This window comes from Neolamprologus multifasciatus, chromosome 10, assembly GCF_963576455.1.
Source record: "Neolamprologus multifasciatus chromosome 10, fNeoMul1.2, whole genome shotgun sequence".
In the NCBI taxonomy this organism is placed as follows: Eukaryota; Metazoa; Chordata; class Actinopteri; order Cichliformes; family Cichlidae; genus Neolamprologus; species Neolamprologus multifasciatus.
The window spans coordinates 1,819,793-1,832,713 of record NC_140448.1 but is presented as its reverse complement, the minus strand read 5'-3'; the positions used below and the strand labels follow the sequence as shown (position 1 = coordinate 1,832,713).

Below are 12,921 nucleotides of genomic sequence, written 5' to 3'. Positions count from 1 at the left end.
ATTTCAATCACCTGAGCAAACTTTATCCCTATTTCTTCAACCCCTGAATTGTTATGTTCACTCGCTTCTTGCTGTAGTTTCAGTCTGTGGTTCTGTTTTTTGAAGTTGTTGATTATCATGATTAACCCTTTAGTAAATGAACTGTTTGTGCACATGTTACAAGTAAACAATAGAGTCAGTTACCAATGACAAATCCACACAAAAGAAGACCTGGGTTTACCTTAGGTAACTCACTTATTCCATGTTCTTTCCTTTTTTGTTTATTACTGTTGTCTTTAGCTACTGTTTAGTTAGTGTTACTTAACAAAACTAGGAAGTTTAGGAACAGATAGTTTTACTTAAATTACCCACTTATTAGCCTCCTCTGTCAGGCTTTTGAGACATACCATCCTAGGTGCGTGAGCACTAAGAAGACAGCCAGAGGTCACCTGAGGAGTAGCCATTTACCACAATTAGTTATTGCTCTTGTTATTTTACTGGTGAGGTCAGGCTTATATTAGCAATCTCATGTAAAAATGTGACTTCATTTTCTTTAAAGTTGTACTAGTTAAATATAAAGTGTGTTAAAGTGTCCTAGTCATGAATGATAAACTAGAAAAATCAGGTGATGGAAAAACATATATTTTCTGTATGTTGTTTGTAATGTTGAGCAGAAATTATGTGGCGATGGAAACCACCATCTTTAAAAAGACCATTACTTTCTAATGATACCTGGACCTCCCGGAGACCAAGAATAGGGCACTTCATTGGTTTCTAAGAAACAATTGTCTGGCTTTTGAATGTTACTTTGGTCTGGATAGTGGTTCTATATTACATTTACATGACAAAACAACCCATTAATGCCCTCAAATTGTTTTTTAGATCCTCATGACTGGAACTTCTTCCCACAAAACACTTAGTTTGCTGCCGAGTCATTGAGACAGCAAAGTAAAATTGTAGCGTTCCACTTTTAGTAAATTATAGGCACTCATTAGTGTAGAGTTCATTTATATAGTTTTTCACTGGGGACATTGATATCAAAGGGGTTGTTGGGAGAAAAAAACAGGTTAGGTTATTTTCCAATTAGCTATTTTAGAATTATTTGAGGAAAATGGAAAAACTCAGTAGCATAACACCAAAGCCAGTATAGTACATTGGTAGGCAGGTAAAGACTATGTTTTGCCTATTTGTGCTGTGAAGGTACTTCCTATAACGAAGAAGTTGAACTTTCATGGTTTTAAAACAGAGCAGACATGTACATCTTGGAAAAAAAAGCCAACAATCAACAATGTTGCCATAATGGGTAACAACGCTTTGAGCTGTAACATTATTTCTTTGGCTAGTAGGCTACATTTACCAGTGGCTTAAGTTACTTTGCCCTTGGAATAATTTCAGATTCTATCTCTCTCTTTGATGTAAAAAATACACTAACTGGTGTTTTGGTTTGTCAGTTTCATATGTTGGAAGAATGGAAATGATCACAAAGCACCACACATTAGTCTCAGATTTAGCCGTTCTTATATTTTGCTTGTTTTACGTTATTGTATTTTTGCACGACTCTGTTGCTTGTGAAGCTCGCACACAAGAATTTCACTCACATGTACTGTACCAGTGTACCTGCACATGTGATGTGACAATAAAAGTGATTTGATTTGATTTGAGCATGCTACAGCATTACGTTACAGCTGTACTACTGCTACCCAGTACAGCAGTAGTTTAGTGCTATTTCACTCTAAAATGTTTGTGAAGCAAATGGTGAAAGTCATAGTCCATATAAGGATAGGATTGTAGTATCTGGGGGTTGCATGTTGTTATGGTGGGTAGAACTATATGCTCAAGTCAAGAAGAGATTGACCCAGGGGCCCTTCTCTATGGAGTCAGTATGTTCTCTGTCACATGTACTGGGAATTGGCTACAGCTGTGAATGTGAATGTGAATGAATGCCTGTCTCTAAGTGTTAGTTGTATGTCAGATTGGCAGGCTGTCCAGATGATATCCTCTCCAGCCACCTGTATTCCACCAAAGGAAAGTTTCAGAGTCACTCTTGATATCGTTCATCAAGCCTCCAGTTTGAAATGTCTGATTCTATATTGTAGCTACTCTATGTATCAATTTCTATAAATGTACCTTCCCTAGGAAGAGCTTAGTTAAGAAGTTAAGAGTTAAGAACTAGAACAATGGAGGAGCTGTACACACATGGCAATCTAGTTTTTTGCCAAGCGGTGTCTGGTTATACTAAGCCATTTGTCTCCTCGTACACACAGGCAAGACTAATCGCACAGCCAGTCTTCATGTCCTCTCAGCCCCTAAGTGTCCCCCACCTCCTACCCTCTACACCCAGAACCTCCACCACGATTCCCCACCAAGGATTGTTTTACGCTTAATTTTGTTAGACTTAATGAGATTTCACTAATTAAATCTCCTCCTGGTTGGAGGAGACCCCCTACCTCCCTTTACATTACCCCCCTTCCACTTACTATGACTGCTGCCCATGGAGATTGTGCTCATTTTAGACAAATAAACTTTTTTTTATGAGGAACAGGACAGTGGGAGTTTTTCCAAATTTGATTGGGTTTGTAAGGGCAGGAAAAGATGAGCTGCAATACAATAGAAGTGGCAGTTTTTGTGTATTAACTTCAGTACTGCTGTTCTTCAGCCATATTTTGAAGCACAGTAGCCAAAGCTTTAAAGCAACTCCAAGTGACAGGTCATCACAGCCATGCACACATGTTGCAAATACATGTCCCTAATAATAATCCCTGCTTAGCTGCATTGGAGTGCTAAAAGGGAAGTGCTGAAGGGTGGGACTCTCTCAGTTCAAGCAGTGAGGCCTTGGAGGTCATTGTTGACAGCCGCCGGTTGCCCTGCTATTGTGGATGACCCAATGGGACTCTTGCAATGACTATAGTGGGAGCCAACCTCCTGTTTCCCGTTTGAGTCCCGGACACCTAGTGCCAGCTTCGCCGCTTGGCTCCCTGGCCAAGAAGTCCATTATACCCCTAACACTCCCCCATCTTCTCCCTCTGATGCCTCTGTGTCCATTGTAGCCCTGCTCCCCCATCCTCTGTCTGATTTATGCACATGCACATACACACCAAACAGCCTCACATGTGTGCTGTGGCCCTCGGGTGGGCGAGTGGGCAATGTGCCCGTTTCAGATGTGAGTGCTTCCTTGATGAAGGCCCATGCTGATCGGATTTCTGCCACCTGTCATTCAGTTTAGGAGGCAGGAAAGGGGGCAAGATTGCTAGTGGGTGGTGTGGAGTGAGAGGGTTGGGGATGGACTTGGGGGGTGGCAGCACAGGAGAGATGCCATGGCAATCTGGCTCAGGTCCTGCAGCCCACTGCTGTTTCAGTAGTCTCAGAGCCTCTCAGACTCAAGCAGTCCTTTTTGGTCAGTTTATTTTTTTCTTAAAGTTCCTGCACAATAAGGTACATATCTTCTCTATGATTGAAAGAACACAATCAGTGCAGTTCAGTGGACTCAAAGAAAAATCCATGTTGGTTATTGCCAACGTTGGATTTGCTATGATGGCCAGAGGCTTTTTATTGCAGCCTAGCAAATCTAGATGGTTTTTTTTGGCCATTCTTTTCCAAAAAAATATTATACTATTAATAATTATCCCTTGGTGTAAGTCATTCTCAGTAGCCCAACATATTTATTATGAATTAGGTGCTTGTAGATTGTTGCTGGTTTAGTTAAACTACCATGGAGATGCTAATAGACAGTGCATATTATACATATCTACTTTATAACTACAGTTACTGTAACTGGGGGAAAAAAGGACAAATGGTAACGCTGTATCTATTACAGGTATACCTCATGTCGTTTAGCTGGTTGCTTTTGACAGATCTGAAGCTGTATATGTGCACTGTAGCTTTCACAACAGACTACAAATAATAATGCTGATATTTTAAGAAGTAATGAAATGATTTTAGGTACTAGTTGGGCAACAAAATACAAAATTCACCTTCAGATAGATATTTTCTTCCAAACTTCTGTGACTTGAATGTGTTTGATACTTAAGTTCTTCATTAATATCCTCACTATGCTTTCCCCTCCATCACATTTGCTACCTCTGTGCTTAACCAACATCCTCCAATCCATCCATATCCATTTCTCCCTCACCCGGGCTCTTTACCCTACCAACCCTAATTGTAATTACGTTGATTTAACTTAGACACATGCGGCTCCCTCCCTGCCATCTGAATGGAAGCTTATTAGTTTGAATATTTTTTTTATATTTATTTATTCCAATTTCTCAGGGTCCCTGTCGGCATTTCCAATTACTCTTGTCGTGCGGCTGTAATTGCCTCCATGCTAATGGCCGCCAGACAATCGTGCTAAATGAGGTGAGGCCGAGAGGCTAGGAGCCTGACTTCATTAAGATCTAATGGGATTTTATAAGGGGGACTGAAGACCCAGCTCATCAAAAAGAGGGAGATGGAAGGAAAACAAAACAGATGGAGGGGGAGAACCAAATCACCACCACACTAACTTAGCTTGCTCCTTTCCATGGCACTCCGATGACAAAAAAGAACAGGTTACTCTTCTTGCACACGAATACTACCTAATTATAGAGAAATACAATGCTACTGAAAACTGCACAGTGCCTTACAATGAAAAAACAGACGCTGCTAAAGAGATAAGTGCGCATCATTTCTCTGGTTGTCCAGTTGATCATAAAAAGCAGCAATTTTATGTATCTCAGGCTGTTGGAAACAGTCTCAAGGCAACTGTTTCTTTATTGGCGAAGTAACATCGTATATATAAATGATATATTTGTGGATAGACTAGAACGTCGAGGTCAAGTCCTCCCACATTTTTCACACGTTATTCTCACAGAGAAAGATGCGAATGCATAGCATGCACACAAAACCATGTTATGAGACCAAAGCAATACTGTAAATCTGCATACAAGTTAAATCACGAAACCAGAAACTAGAGAGGGCACGCATAATATTTCAGAGCTGGTATTGTGATTATCTTATGATGTATTGTTGTAAACATATGTACTTGGGTGCAGGTTTCACTTCATCATTGGAGAATGTACATTAAGTTGGTCTTAGAAGTCCTTTACCAAGAAACGTTAAAGATCAAACACTATTTCCTACATTCTGAGGATTTTTACTGCAACTCCTTTTTCTGCATCAATGTAGTGGTTAAAATCTCTACATTTGGGGGAAACAGGTAACAGTTCAACATATAATAAAATGCAGTAAGTCTCTCGGGCATTCTTTATCATTTTTACATATAGAAGTGCATAGATACGCTTTCTAAATATCAGAATAGATGTGTCTCCCGCATCTTCCTCCTGAAGAATGCACCTATGTATGGAAGAAGATGATACTGGTCATGCTGTTTCTTTCCTTCACGTGTTTGCTTTGGTAAAAAGGACCTCAATTACAAATGACTAATCGTAGATATGATCCTTGATATGTTGTCTTGGAAAGTGCAGAAACAAATTCAAATGTGCCTCCACGGCACGTGATCGCCTACAAGTTCTCTTCTCTGTCTTTAATGTAATACATATTTGACACGTCAACCTGATTAGGTAGAATTGCAATATCCATCTGAGTCACTGTATTCAAGATGGTCGAGCAACATGGCAGCTTTCAAAAACCAGTGCCCCCCTCCAATGTATTTTTAGTTGATAAATTCCAGGTTTATGAGAATTAACCAATAATTCACCTCTCCTCTGGTTGGAAAAAAGTCCAGTTGTGTGGAAATCCATATAAAAACATCTCTTCAGCTAATGTTATCTGTAACCTTGTTAAACATTATCTTGATGAATTTATTGGTTCAATTGATTTCTTAGTTTTACACAATAGAAACATTTTTTTTAATTTCTGAGGTTCTTTTGTGTTTGTGTGTGTGGGTCAGGCAGGGGTAATTATTATGTTTTTCATTATTTTTCTGAAAAAAGACAATTACAAAACAAATCCAACATTATGCAGCATAAACTTTATAGTGGGGTTGTGAGTGCTGCACTGAGACATACGAGCAATTCTTGAAAGATCTGCTGTCAACTGGTCGACTGTTTCTTTTTTTTAAATTTTATCTTGTTTTAGATCAGAGACAATGCAAATGTATCTCTTCTTTCGACAACATGCAAATATGAATCCCAGAACCGCTATCCAGGGAAATTCAGTGATATAAATAGTGGTGAAGAATTGCAAAGTATATGTGGACACAGTGGAAATAAGGCCAATTATCCAGAAGCTAGATCTGCTGTGGATTCCAGAAAGGTCAAATTGAGTTTTTATTTCATTTTTTAACAATACAATGTTGACTTTATTTCATTTTAAGAACATAATGTTTAGTTTAAAACTGACATATTAAATAATGAATCATGTGTTTTTAAGTTCTACAGGTGTACTGCCTATATATACCGACAGGTGTGACATATACCCAAGGTGTTTTTAAGTCAGAGCAAGCATAATCAAGTAATGATGGACTAAACCTGTGTTAATACATTGCGAAGAAGTCTGCTCATACTAAACTGAATTGGTTGGTTTTATTATTGTGCCATGGACAAAAGAATCACCAGGCAGGTTTATAAACCACCATAATTTAATTTGTTCCATAGAAGCTACAATAAAATGAACATTTTTAGTAAAATACATCGATCCTTGTGTTTTTGTTCTCTAGACTTTAGGCTTAAATGTAGCTTACAGCTAATAGACTTAAGGTTAAAATATCTGATCTGATTATCTGACAAAACCCTTCTAGATTCTCAAACACTTCATCAAATATGTATCCTCAGCTCGTCACACATATATTCATATGACCCGTTTTCCTCCAAGAGGTTTATAAATCTGCCAATTTCAAGTGCTGGGAAGAATTCCTGTTCTCAACTTGATAAATTTGCTATAACAAAAAGCTTCAGAATTGTCCTTTTTTTAAAAAAATGTTGTTTAAATACATGTTTAATTCTAAAAATGGCATAAAGCCCATAGAGAAAAATGTGATTTACTCCAAAGCCAGACCTTCATTTCTGACATTTCAAGCAATAAGCACTATTTTCTTACTATTTCATATTTTTGATCTAGGAATCCATCCTGTATTAGTCTGAACAGCCACAATATAAGGAAAATCATGAGTGCCTCATCTGCCTCAGTCAAACTTATTGCCTAAATTATTCTTTTCTCATTCAGTTTTACCTAACAGCTGTCTCAAGGCACTTTACTGTATATTATCAGGTAAACAGTAATCGACAATAATAATAATAATACTAAGAAAACAGTTGAGAACAGAACCTGCCAAAGTTGAAAATTATACTACTCTGTTATACTTTTTATTCTTATCTCTTTATTAACAAAGATTCACACAAGCTAATGGACTTACTTTACTTTTACTTTTGCTTTAAAATAAAAAATTCTCATCTTCCAGTAGCAATTAGAAGTTTCTCTCTAGGTCAAAATGTTTCAGGAGTAAGGTAATGTGAAGCACAGATGGTAAACTCTGTCTGTGTTCAGACAGCAGTACCTCGTGAATGCCTTGTGTGACTATGATACATTAAATATCCCCATGAAACTCATCTTCTTCTTGCAAAACCATGTGAATTTTGTCTCTACAACAAACACTAATGGAGTTACAGCCAGTTAAATAAAGCTTGTAAAATGGGCCCAGCAAAAGGCCCATGGTAAGGGTTAAAGTACTTACCGGTACCAAATCTAAAGCGACATGTGAACTGATGCCAGTTTAGGATAATGCAGTAATGACAGAAATATAACTATGTCCTAAAGTTTCACAGTCAGCTGAGCTACCAGGTTACATTATTTATATAATAATATAGTGACTAACAATGTAAACAAAAGGTAAAAGGATCATTTTCCAGATAGAAAAAAGTTATACTGAAATATAGAATAAATTCAGTGTGAATCTTTTGCACAGACTTATCGTGAAACAAACAGATGTGTGTAATCGTTTGGGCCTTTTCAGTGTTTTTTGTCCCCTGATATGTTGTCCTGGCTGAGCTCATGGTGGGATGGTGGTTGTGGTTTCAGGCTCGATCCTGGTAGGAACAGCTGTCCTACAGCTGCCATCTCTTCTGCTTCAGAGGGGGAGGTGCCAGTGGGGAGGCTGAAAAACAGTCCCAAACCTCCTGGGTCAGAGCCCTGGTATGGCGGTCTCCCTGGCAACCAGAGCTGAGACTGACTGCGGTCTTGTATGTGTGTCTGTGTGTTTGTGCATGCGGTACATGTGAGTTTTAAGGAGGTAAAGGTGCCGAGCTGTTCCTTACTTTTTTCAGTACCACCTTTAATATAACGATCATCAAATGTTTCCCTAAGATGATATGGAATGAGGTCAACAGAGTTCATGAAGTGTAAAATTTCCTTCCCCTAAAAAAACAACAAACAAGCCCGCTGAAACCACACAGGGATGATTAATATTCGGTCTCTCCCTCTGTTTCTCAACATAAGGGAATGTGAAGCTCTCTAAGACCAAGATACTGAGAATGGGAGGAATAGAGAAAATGGGGGAGGAGAAAAGCAGTGGAAAGAGGAAGATGTGAATTTAGAGAAGAATGAAGAGAGAATATTGGCGAGAATGAGAAAGAAAACAAGGGGATGCAGAGGAGAGGAGATGAGAGGGCTCTGGAGATGGAAAAGCAGGGGGATGGACAATGAAGGTACTTGGCTTTGGCCCCATCAAAATAGCAGTTGTCATGCTAACTCCACCCCCTTTGCTCCCTTTCTGTTTCACATAAACTGAGGTGCTCCTTCATCTCCGGGCCTCAGAGCTCTCAGACATTATCTAATCACTTACTATACCTTTAAGAATGAATCTTTTACTATAAGTGGAAACAAGTATATTGCCTTAGATTAGTTTGTTGTCAAGAGTTCTTTCTTCTTTTTCTGTTTGCTAAAATGTCATGTTTTGCATTGACTTGAAAATGCACTAACTTTTACACAAATGCTCCAAGAGGTGATTTCAAAGTTTTAGTCACTGCTGTGTGTGTGTGTGTGTGTGTTTGTGTCTTTTTCCTCTACGCTTTGATTTATATCCAAGCTGTCTGTGCCCACTCCAGTCAATGTATATTGATACAGTGGTTGCTGAGTCTTGGCAATTATCCTATACAGTGCATCCTGGCACTTTAACTTGAAATTATAGCGCCCACCAACCTTCTGTGCAAACACATTTGTTGAGACAGGTGCGAGTTTGTATTGTGTTCAGTGGAAGATTCTGTACAGTCCGTTACAATAAGCTCACAAGGCAAAAGCACAGTAACAGGTGTTAGCTGTGACACATGAGCAGTATTGTGTATTGGCTGATCAAGGTGTGAGAGGAGTGTGTGTGTGTGTCTCTGTGAATGTGTGTGTATTTGTGACAGAGAAGTGCTTTTTTTTTATTGACACTGGCAGCACATACTGTACTTTGGTGCAAAATGAATTTCAATTTACTTCACTTTTTCTTTCTTTGCTTCCTTTTTTTAAGCCAGCAACTTATGAAGAGAAGCACATTTTAGACTGAAATGGCACAATGTTCATGTTTAAATGGAAATTTCTACAGTTGCTGTGACAAACGTGTTTAAAGCATTTAATGTCACTTGAACAAGACAACACGTAAAGAGAACATATTGTTCAAATCAGCTTTTACATTGTTTTTAACATTGCTACGTATCCCCAGTGTATACTACACCACAAAACGACCTTGTTTCATCAGCCAGAGTGTGTCTGAATCTGCTGGCAAGCAAACTGAGCCTTAAATTCCAAAAGAGCAGCTGCCACAGCACACTAGCTGTATTTTCTTGATAAAGGTGCAAAGTCTAGAATGTCTATAGGATGGACAAAAGATACTTCATGAAATCTAAAAGAGCAAATCTTTTATTATTTGGCAATGCCCAAAGCTGATATGCTCATTAATCTTCTATAATAAACTGCGTTGACATGGAGAGCTGAGGCCTAGCAGACACCAACATTCCAGTGCACGGGCTATAAGGAGAAAAAAAACACCCACTGTACTCTTAGCATTTTTTAAGCAATGGCCATTATGGAAAGTGCAGTTTTGCTATTAATTTTTGAAGCCTGCAGGTTACTATTTAGAGTGTATATTAATGTATCATGGGCTGTGTTAATGTTCTGCCTAACCCTTTGATGTACAGTGTATTAGTTGAAGTACTCAGTGATATGCCAACAATTTTATAATGAATTATATTGTTTTGATTGCGTGTTCAAATCAATCAACTGGATTGCTTCTTCTTCTAGAGAGCTGAGTGTAAAAGCAGAGCTCTCAATTTACCAGTCGACCTACCTTCACCTATTGTCACAAGCTGTCGGTAGTGACTGAAAGAATGAGATCGCGGATACAAGTGGCGGAAATTAGCTTCCTCCGAAGGGTGGCTGGCCTCTCCCTTATAGATATGGTGAGAAGTTCAGACATCTAGGAGGGGCTCAGAGTAGGGCTGCTGCTCCTCCACATCGAAAGGAGCCAGTTGAGGTGGTTCGGGCATCTGACAAGGATGCTTTCTGGGTAATGTGTTCTGGGCATGTCCCACCAAGAGGAGGCCCCGGGGCAGACCCAGGACACACTGGAGAGATTATATCTCTCGGCTGGCCTGGGAACGCCTTGGTGTTCCCCCGGATAAGCTGGAGGAGGTGACTGGGGAGAGGGAGGTCTGGGCTTCTCGGCTTAGGCTGCACTCAGAGAGTGCAACTCCCTACCAAAAGGGCAAGGGCTGTACTAAAACTATGATATTTTATTCTGTATTCGGTATGTTTTATTCTTTATTTTATCAGCATTGGTAATATGGAAACCTCAATAATGATATCTGCATTGTTTTTGTAGATCACTTGTGTTGATGTCAGCATTTTTAATATGAAAAGGTAGTGTAGTACATGTTTTTGTTTCATTGTGAGGTCAATTATTTCTTGTATTGAAAAAATAATATTTTAAAGGCATGGGGCAGACCCAGGACACACTGGAGAGATTATATCTCTCTGCTGGCCTGGGAACACTTTGGTGTTCCCCTGGACCAGCTGGAGGAGGTGGCTGAGAAGAGGGAGGTCTGGGCGAAGGTCTGGGCGAGGAAGCATACATATGGATGTATGCTTCTTCGTTTTCTTTTGACAAAATGGTAACAGAAGTTGAATTGTTGCCTTCTGACAGTTGAAAAGAGAATAATTAGTCTTTGCAAACCAAAAGAGAAAGATGAGATCCATTTACACAGAGCTATCGAAAATGCTTGTGACTGCACTTCCTAAACAGACACATTAGATTTGTCTACCAATTATCCATGGCACATGTTAATGCTAAGTGTGAACGTGTGTAAAAACAGACATTTCGTTAGTAAATGTCATAATAGTTTTAATAATACCGGAATAAGCTAAGTAGTATTTCTGCAGTGCACCTTGTTGGTGATACCTGTATCAGATTTCAAATGGCTTCTTACAATGACGTCTTGTTCTTCTGTATGTTATATCTGTGGTAACAACTGCAAAACGTTGGCTTTATTTTAGATTTACACTGATAAGATGAACTGCCACTTCAAATAAATCACATATACAACCCCAGCTGGCTGCAAAAATAAAGACAAGAAAGGAAAAGTGGGTAACCCACAGTAAGTCTAAGACGTAGAGTTGAAATAATAAACTGAGGGATCTATTTGTAAAGCTGCTAGAGTAACTATGTCACTATATCTTTGTCAACCTGGATATCTTTAGTATCCATTTTTTTGGTAATTGTTGTTTTGGAAAATACTTTTATAATAACTCAAAATTTCTGCTGCAGTGTGATGCACAAAAAACAGACATGAAATCATCATAAAACATGAAATTTGGATGATTTCACATCCACAGGACTGCAACATTTTAGGCTTCAGACATCACACACGTGTGTTTACCATAGCAGATGCTCCGTGCTGCTTCCCAGGCCTGTGGCTGCACACCAGTGGAAACAACAAACAGGAGACGGATCTTGAAATGTGCCACATTCTTCTTCTTAGTCACAAGTGGGCCAGTTCTGGCAGACTGGTGACAGGAAAACACCAAACGTAGATGGGCTGGACGTTGTTTCCATAGAAACACACCTCGTGCGAAAAGGTCACTGTCAGAGGATTTTCTGAGAAAGAAGGCACGAGGATTATAGGTGGTGAGGGTATGGGGCTGTTTCACTATCCATTTTTATACACTCAACCCCCCTCCCGACCAATATTCCAACAATGATAAAAAATGTAGGATTTAAATAGCGCAATTACATGGCTGCAAATGGTGAGAGCCCCTCTCTTTTTATTAGTATTTCTTTATTCACTTTTGAAGTCGAGAATTGAAAAGGGAGAGTGGTCGACAGCCTGCGCGATGCCTGAGCTTTGTGTTTCAGTGCAGATACGTCGCCTGCCTGCCCCCTCAATCACTGGCAGATTCTTCTTCTCTCCCCTCCCTCTCAAGTCATTTTAATTAAGTCAGTCTCACTGGCATGGTAGGCAAAGATAATTGGAGAGGGTGTTTGGATGCCATTTACTCTAAATGACGCCTGTTTCTTCCCATTCTCTCGCCTTTTCCTCCACTCCCACAGTTTCTCTCACTACTCCCCTCCCCTCAGCTCCCCATCTCCTGGCAAAGAGTTACCTATCTTCCCTTTTTCTCTTTTTCCGTCTTATATTCAAACGCGAAATATGGATTAACCTCTTCTGTGTGGCTGAGGGGACGACTTCCAGTGAATTGCAAATTTTGGCCAACGCTGCAATTTATTTGAAATGGCAAATCAGGCAAAGCAATTTACTGGAAATGAGGAGCTTCTTTGAACTTTCCCTCTTTGGGAAAGTTTGTGTTTTCTAATCGTGTGTAGGAACGACTCTTATAGAATGGTCCATCCTGTACTTTAATGAGAAAGTACAATTCTGGGTTTTGATTTGCTTCATTATGTCTGTGAATGAGGTGTCGAGGATCGCTGTAAAAAGCCTTAGTCACTGCATGTTGTCAGTGAGGATCAGAGTATCC

The 12,921-nt window shown here is 39.4% G+C and overlaps 1 protein-coding gene across 2 annotated transcripts in view; it reads left to right on the top strand.

The window, feature by feature from the left end:
• LOC146509313 (homeobox protein PKNOX2-like) overlaps positions 1 to 12,921 on the top strand; it is a 106,009-nt gene that overhangs the window by 27,952 nt on the left and 65,136 nt on the right. The gene's annotated exons all lie outside the window — the stretch shown is intronic.